At 33.3% G+C, this 8342-nt stretch overlaps 2 long non-coding RNA genes across 3 annotated transcripts; both read right to left on the bottom strand.

Moving 5' to 3' along the window:
- Positions 1-1597: 1597 nt before the first annotated feature.
- On the bottom strand, positions 1598-4169 carry LOC118482971. 2 transcript variants are annotated; one of them, XR_004869394.1, is made up of 6 exons: positions 3919-4169; positions 3663-3832; positions 3172-3540; positions 2847-3079; positions 2584-2669; positions 1598-1794 (listed from the first exon to the last, which is right to left on the bottom strand). It is a non-coding gene; the product is annotated as an uncharacterized LOC118482971 (long non-coding RNA). The 2 variants fall into 2 exon arrangements; XR_004869393.1 differs by having other exon boundaries at positions 3035-3079.
- A 730-nt stretch (positions 4170-4899) lies between these two features.
- LOC110881692 lies at positions 4900-5357 on the bottom strand. The gene is made up of 3 exons (XR_002559857.2): positions 5318-5357; positions 5122-5242; positions 4900-4963 (listed from the first exon to the last, which is right to left on the bottom strand). It is a non-coding gene; the product is annotated as an uncharacterized LOC110881692 (long non-coding RNA).
- Positions 5358-8342: the final 2985 nt, after the last annotated feature.

Genomic DNA, 8342 nt, shown 5'->3' with positions numbered 1-8342 from the left:
ATAAATTAAGATTTTTTTATTTAAAATAGTTAATTTTTATTTATTTTAGTTATTAATTTGTATTTTTTTTTTTGCAGTTTTTAGGTCAAAGTAATTTTAAAGTATTAGCAAAATTGTATTCAAAATCGCATTTGATTAGAAAACGATTTCGCAAACTTTAATAAATCTCAAAGATAATTAACTTTTTCTGAAATCACATGTGTAAAACCATGAATTCGCAAACTATAATAAATTTAAAAGATTATTAACTTTTTTTGAAATCGCATGTGTAAAATCATGAATTCGCACATCATAAGACATCTTAAACATTATTACGTTTTTTGTAATCGCATGTAATGTTATATGATTTCGCAAACTTTACAAAAAACACAACGTTTTTTTTGTCTGAAATGCTTTTCGCACGTTTGATATGTATTTTCGCATATTTTATTTGATTTTCATCCTGTATCATCTTCTTTGATAGACGGTCTATCGATTTGTTTCAGTTTTGAACTTCCAAATTCAGCATAAATTCAATTCGTAGGGAGGAGTTGGTGAATAAGAATCGATCGATTTTTGATTACTTGTTGGATTTTGAATAAGAATCTTACGGTATGATTTTGAGTTTTTGTTTGCTGATTATCAAGGGTTTTTAATTTCGTAATGGACGATTTTAACGTTGGCGGTTTCATACATATATATATATTTTAATTTGATTAATTTAATAGTCAAGCACGGGGTTTAATTGAGCTGATCTGACGGTTATGGTTATAGCGTACGTAATGTACGATTAGGCATATTGTATGATAACCGACCTCTTTTTATGCAAATACTTGTGTATTTTACATTATTTGTCAAAAATCAATAATTTGATTTTTAATATTTTCCGGAATTATATTTCTTAAAAATAATATATTTTTAAGACTTGTGTGAAATATATATATATATATATATATATATATATATATATATATATATATATATATATATATATATATATATACTAGTCGTTTACCCGCGCGATGCGGCGGGAAACATACCCTTAGGTTGGTGAGTTTAGGGCTATGTACGGAGATGTAGTTTCCGATGTGGCGCGTGACGACGATGGTGGCAGTGTAGCAGAACGTGGGGGTCGGTTGCGGCCTTCTTTAGCGGCGAAGAATCAGCGGTGTGCGGCGATTGGTGGTTTCGTGATGGCGTTTGGTGGTTATTGTGTAACAGCTAGTTACCGGCTTTAGGAGAAAACAAAGAAAGTTGTGTGATTCTAGTTATGTTAACACAAGATGGAACTCGAAAACAAAGAAAATACCGGTTATATCGGCCGGTGTTTACCGGATTTTAAAACATTGATTACAAGACATTTTGAATGTATGCGAAAACAGGCCTCTTAAATTATTCTTCTAGTTAATTTAACAAATTTACAAACTAAATAGAACATGTGAAACAAATAAAAAATGAATTCAATGTCATTTTGCCAACCAACATCCTTTTTTTATCAATTTTTTCTACTCGAGGTGTGTTTTGACCAGCATAAGATCAACATTTGTGTCTGTTATATAACTTCAAATTCTAAAGTAACTTGTTATATAACTTCAAATTCTAAAGTAACTGTTCTCAATACTACCACTTGAGCATCCAAGTCATCACAAACAAAACTGATTTTCCAATCAACCAACCAAAATTCACTACCCAATACAAAAATAACCAACCAATATTAACTTGTGTATATGATAATGAGAAATATGAGAAATTCTACATCAAACCAGCTTTCCTCACAACATCCTTAAAGGCTTCATCACTTGTTCATGATGGCACCTACAAGATTTGTTCACATAATGCAAAATAATGTTACTATAAAGTAAAAATAAAAGTTACCAATTTCAAATTTGGGTTAAAAATTCAAGTTTGTTAAAGTTTTTTTAGTAGCCATTGAGAACCCGTTCAAGAAAAACTCATCGGACCCCACCAATATTGTGCTAACCAACATACAAGTTCAGGTAAATCACAACTTGTGTTGGACAAGTGGCCTTCAAGAGGTTATGGCGAGAAACTAATGGAAGCAAGATTCAAGAGGTTAGGCGCAAGCCTGAGTGCTTCAGGCCACATAAAGTGCAAGTAATACATGAATCACACCTGAGGTGCACATTTTTGGTAGAAAAATCCCTATGAGGCGCGCGCCTCACGTATTTATCAATTTTTAATGCAGTAAACTGATGTACAACATGCTTTTTGGGTTGTACACGTATCTAATCTTAATATCAAAACATATATAAAGCTTATTTGTGCCTAAATATTGGGTAGATGGTGCTAAAAAACTATAGCAAATATATAAAAAGATATATAATTGTTTGCACCTCAGGTACGAAAAGCGGTGCGCTTTTGCGCTTGACGTTTCGCGCCTGGGTTTTAGACCTTGTCGCTTTTTAAACCAAGCTTACCAGTTACCAGTACACCACTTCTTGAAGGTTTCAAATTTCATGAAGGTTTCAAATTTCATATTTGTAAAAGCTTATTGCAAGATTCCTAACCATAGTTTGTAATTTTAATTTAAATAAATTGTATTAAGGTGGAACTATATAAGAATAGACTATAAGATATATTTACCTCGGTAACACTATGGTTAAAATGCCTCTCAATTTTTTCCATAATCATGTGGTCCCTATCTCCACACAGCAAGTTGAATGCAGCTCCTGTTACATCAAAAATAATTAGTAAGAATATCAACAAAAGTATCAAAATTCATCAGCTTCATATTTTTAAAGAAGTAAATAAAATTTAACACTAAAACACAACATTTTATGTAGTTTTCAATTAAAATTGACTCTTTTGCCCTTTAATAACCAATAAAGCTTTGATTATTGGCTCACAAGTTTCATTCAGTTGTCCTTGTCAAGGGGCATTATAGTCATTTGACCCATAGTTAAAAAATTGAGTTAACTTCGTTTTTGCTCCCTGTGGTTTGTCCATTTTAACCCTTTTGCGTTCTTTGGAGCAACAGTAGATGATTTCAAAATTTCCATGGAGTTTTGAACATGATTTTGAGAAAGTGGTCCACCTTAATGGTATGAGTTTCCAAACATAGACATCACCTGTGGAGAAGCTGCATTTTAAAAACATTAAAAAATATAGAGATAAAAAAAAGAACTTATTTGGATATTAAGAGTAAAATGCCATTTTCTTCCCTAAGCATACCACCAATTATTCTATTTGATCCCTGCACACTGAAATTTCCTGAGCCACTATTAGTGTTTAGGTTAAGTCGAGAAGCAAGGCACCCGGGAATGATAAACCGCCACCAGAACTTGAGCTTCTTCCAATGCTACCACCACTGCCAATGTTTCCAGCTTAACTGGTGATCCGAGAGCTCCGATTTCCTATAACCGGTGGGACTCCGACTCCCGGAATAGAATTACGGTTACTGATTGGTGCAGTGGTAGGCAGGACTCCAGGAATCGAGCCACTAAATGCATTTGCACCACTACTGAACCCAGGGGTTCCAACAACAATCAAGCTACCTCTACTATTTAGCCCTGAATGACTGAGTGAATTGCCATGAGCTATCTGAAAAAATAAAACAATATTTTCTGTTTTTTTGTTCTCAATGGTTCATCGCGAATAGTTATATGTAAGTAAAACCAACTTACAAATACAAATAGCAACGTATATATACATATATGAAGTACCTGAGAAAGAGCAGCAGGCATATTGTTTGATGTAAATCTTCCAGCAGAAAGGTTTCCGCTTTGTTGTTGAAGCCCACTTGAAGGTACATTAGCGGTTGTTGGATTTTGGGATCCAAGTGTGCCAGCGACATTGAAACTACCATGTAAGTTGTGGAGCCCCTGAACAGATCCTACAACAATCATACAAATCAAAGCCCAATATTCTTTTAGGAACACAGTATATTATCACCACATTTCTCCATCATGTTCATTGTACCTGGTCCATTAGTTCCCATCGCCATCCCTGTTTTGCAGCTCAACAACACTGATGTTCTTCGTCGTCGTTTGGTCATTAAATGCAGCCTGGAACACTCCCAAATCACCACCATCACCATGCCTGAGAGTTTCCCTCCTGTTACATACCAATCATGTGTCAAACACGTGTGGAGAAGTTTCAAGTGTTGCTGCTCACTGGTCAAATTTATCAAGAATGTGAGCAGTATCATCACACAACAAACCGCCGACACTCGGATCTTCAAAAAGAAAACCGTATAAGTTAAAAGCAATCAAGAAAACGAATTTGAAAGTATAATCCATGATAGTTATGAAGATAAGTTCATACCAAAGCATTCATGGGACCGACTTTCTTGTGGTGGTCAAATCCGGGCCTTTTCTCTCTAGAAACATAAACAAGACACGGTAATTTGTTTCCTTCGACGTCTTGAACCCCATTATTTCCTAGAAAAACATGTTGAACATGTACAAATTTCAATAATTTTATGTACGCGTATAATTAATATTGAAATTATTCCTTGAAGCATGTATAAGCATGAAAACAAAAGGTTAAGGGAAACCTATATGGACTTATCTTGCTTGAGGGAATCGGTATCTTCCGTGACAGTGGTTGCCTCCCCCCATCCATCCTGTAGTACCAATAGAACACAATACTACGTACCATTCACAACAAACTTTCGGCTTGTTAGAAGTCATTTGCCCTGAAGGGCCACTAACCTGCAAACATAATTAGAAATAACCACACCATATAAAAAAACAAATCATCATAAAAAACAAACATATACAATTAATCATCATAAAATTAAACAATAATAAAAAATAGTTAAAAACTAATAGAACTATTATTATCCATTAATCATATAAAAACAAATCTCCTCGTTAACCAATAATAAAAAATAGTTAAAAACTAATAGAACTATAGCTTCAGTGACTTAACAAATAATAATACCAACAGCAACAAATTACCTTTAATAACTTGGCCTTGGCCAATTTTGAAGGTGAACGGCTGCTGCCCCTCATCCTTGGTGCTAATAATCACCAAAAAGAAAGAATCTTTAAACATAAAACACATCAAAAGTAGATGAAAGAAAACATACAATCTCATCAATATGCTACGATCGTTCAAGAATTTCATAATCTCAACAGAGTAACATAAACTTGAAACTGGATCGATTTGTGTGTTTACCTTCATCTGAAACATGATTCCAGAGAGATTCATGGACAGACAGTCACCTGATTCCGGCCATTCTCCAGCAAATCTGTGGATCCCTTGTTCAAATCCGTGGATCCCTTGGTGCCTTCGACATCTGAAAAGCATATAGAAACTACCGTCAAACATCATAACTTGCCAGATATATTCATTAAACGGTATCAGTTCTTACCAAGTTGCCAGATAAAGCTTGTGATAGATCTCATGAAACCCTAGATCTGCTCATCAAACGGATCTGGTGATAGATTCAAACGGATCTGGTGATAGATCTCATGAAACCCTAGATCGCCGAGAGAGAGAGAGAAGAGAGAGAAGATCTGATGTTGTTTTGTGAGATGTGTGAGGAATGAGAGAGAAAGCAATTGGTGATCCGTGTGAAGTCAAATGGACGGTCCAGATGTAGATCCGTGTGAGAAAGTTAAAAAAATGGACGGCAGATGTAGATCCGTGTAAAGGGTAAATGGTTTTGTGTTTTCTTGTGCCTTAACACTTGTACATTGTGCATTAAGTGTTTTTTCAACACCTTGTTGAATTACCATCTTGTCCTTCATATATGTTTATTAAAGTAGTATAGATATATATATATATATGTATATATATATATATATATATATATATATATATATATATATAGGGAGAAGATCATGCGAGAACCACCTCTTATTGTGAGAACCGCGAGAACCAATGTGAACACACCAAAAATGCCTAAAAATAGCTAAAAATCACACAAAAATTTGTTTTTTTTTAATATTTTTATATAAAAATCGCTACTTTTCGAAGCCAAAAAAAAATATAAAATTTTTTTTTTAAAAAAAAAATTTTTTGGCCACTAAAAGTAGCGATTTGAGCATAAAAAATATTAAAAAAAAAATTTAGATTTTTTTAGATTTTTTTAGGTTTTTTGGGGGTTTAGTTTTTAGCATTTTAGCTTGGTGGGGGGGGGGGGGGTTTAGGTTTTTGGGGGGTGGGGTAGGGGGGTTTAGGTTTTTTTTTTTTTTTTGGGGGGGGGGGGGTTAGGTTTTTTTAGGTTTTTATGGGGGTTTTAGTTTTTAGCATTTAGCTTTGGGGGGGGGGGGAGGGTTAGCTTTGGGGGGGGGGGGGGTTAGGTTTTTTTGTTTTGGGGGGGGGGGTGGGGTTTAGGTTTTTTGGGGAGGGGGGGGTAGGGGTTAGGTTTTTTTAGGTTTTTTTTTAGCTATTTTAGGTTGTGTTCACATTGGTTCTCACAATAAGGGTGGTTCTCGCATGAGGCCCTCCCTATATATATATATATATATATATTTTGTCATTTTTTGATTTTTGTATAATTCCCATTACTTGGTAATAGTTATATATATTTGTCCAAATATATATTTATGTTCAAAATTGTCCATTATTTGTCAAAGTCCAAAATTTATTAAGGATTATATTTATTTAAATATATTTTCTTGTATTTGTCCATATACCCTTTAATGGGTTATTTTGTATGAGTATTCTTGGGTATTTGTTATGTATTTTTATGTGTATTTTGTTGGTGATACTCCTTGGGAGTATTTAGTGTATTTTTATGCTTCTAATACACTAATACATATATTACACACAATATACACTTAGCACAAAAATTGGCGATCACTAAATATATATTTTCCTTAAAAACATACATACTTAATATCGATTTTAACTTGAAGAAATCCTTATTTCTTAGCTTGAAATTTTTTACAAAAATTAGGAAACCTTGATAAATATTTTTAGATAAATTTCTGGGGAATAAGTTTCATCAGAACTTATATTTTTTTCTAAGTGTCAAAATTTTATAAAAAATTTGACATAGTCTCCCCTAAAAATGGAGGTTTCCCAAGTTTTCAAAACATGTGTTTATTTTCTTTTCATCACCAAAACAATTTCCAACAATTTTCACTATAACATACACTAATTTTATCATGTAAAACCTTATGATGAACTTGATTTTTGATAAAAATGAGTAGTCTTTTTTGATCTACACTTTACATACAAGGATCTTTCAAAAACAAGTGTTCTTGTTAATTTTAATTAAACTTTTTATGAAACATTAACTTACTAACTAAACCATCCATGAGTTTTAGAGTTTCAAAGCCTTGAAAAACATGTTCTAAAACCATTCTTATGCTCTTTTAAAAGATCTTTATGTTTAAAGTCATGTTTCCTCATGGATCTTCCAAGATCCATACTTAACATACTTGAATATTTCATAAATAAGCTTCTTGATGAACCTTTTACAAACTTTTCATGGAGTTTAGTTTCAAAAATTAATTTTACATAAATTTAGTTACTTCAAGAACACACGACCTTGCTTTAAAAATCATCTCTCAAGTTCACATAATGGTCTTTCAAGTTCATCTTCAAGTTTAACCATGGATATTTCAAGATTCATCCTTAAACTTGTTAGATCTAAGCTTCTAACAAGCTTTAACATGATAGCTCTAAACACAAACACAAGATTTGACAACAACAACTTCATCACAAACATCAAACATCACTAAAATCACTTGTTTTCCTTTAGATTATATTAGATCTTTACATCTTCATCCTTTAAAGTTTAGTTTCTTAGATGGTGTAACTTGTACAAGACACTAACTTAAAGTAAAATAGAGTTTAGCCAGCTTACTACTAGCTCTATTGGCTAGGGAAGTGGCACAAAGAAGATGAAGATGAAAAATGAAGAAGATGAGAGGTTAATAGCTCCTTCAAGTGGTCCTCAAGTTTCTAGCACCTCAAGCCTTTTTAGGTAACCTTCCTTCACCTTTTTATAAGCTTGGAATGGTTGTAAGATGAATGAAAATGAAGATGTATATGTGTGTGTTGTTGGCCATAGGTAAGAATAGAGAAAGGAGGTAGATGGTGAAGTTTTTGAAATGAGAAGATAAGAGTTACTACCCTAATGGTTCTTTATAAATTACTTCCAACATACCATTGTCCATTAGTTCATATGTTTAATATCATGGCAACAAGATCAAATATTATATTAAAAAAGAGAGTGGGGCCCTTTGGGGCCGGTTACATGGGGGGGGGGGGTAAAATGTAAAATGTTGGAAGTTATGGGTTATAAGTGTAAACTAGAAGGTTTATGTAAGTTTAAGTGTGTTTATGTGTTTTTATGATTTTTAAGGTGTTTTATCACCAACACTAGCTTAATATCATAAAAACAATGCTTCTAGTCTAGTTTTGATCTTTTGGGCAGTGTC

This window comes from Helianthus annuus, chromosome 10 (assembly GCF_002127325.2).
Source record: "Helianthus annuus cultivar XRQ/B chromosome 10, HanXRQr2.0-SUNRISE, whole genome shotgun sequence".
Classification (NCBI taxonomy): Eukaryota; Viridiplantae; Streptophyta; class Magnoliopsida; order Asterales; family Asteraceae; genus Helianthus; species Helianthus annuus.
This window is presented reverse-complemented; position numbering and strand designations above follow the sequence as displayed.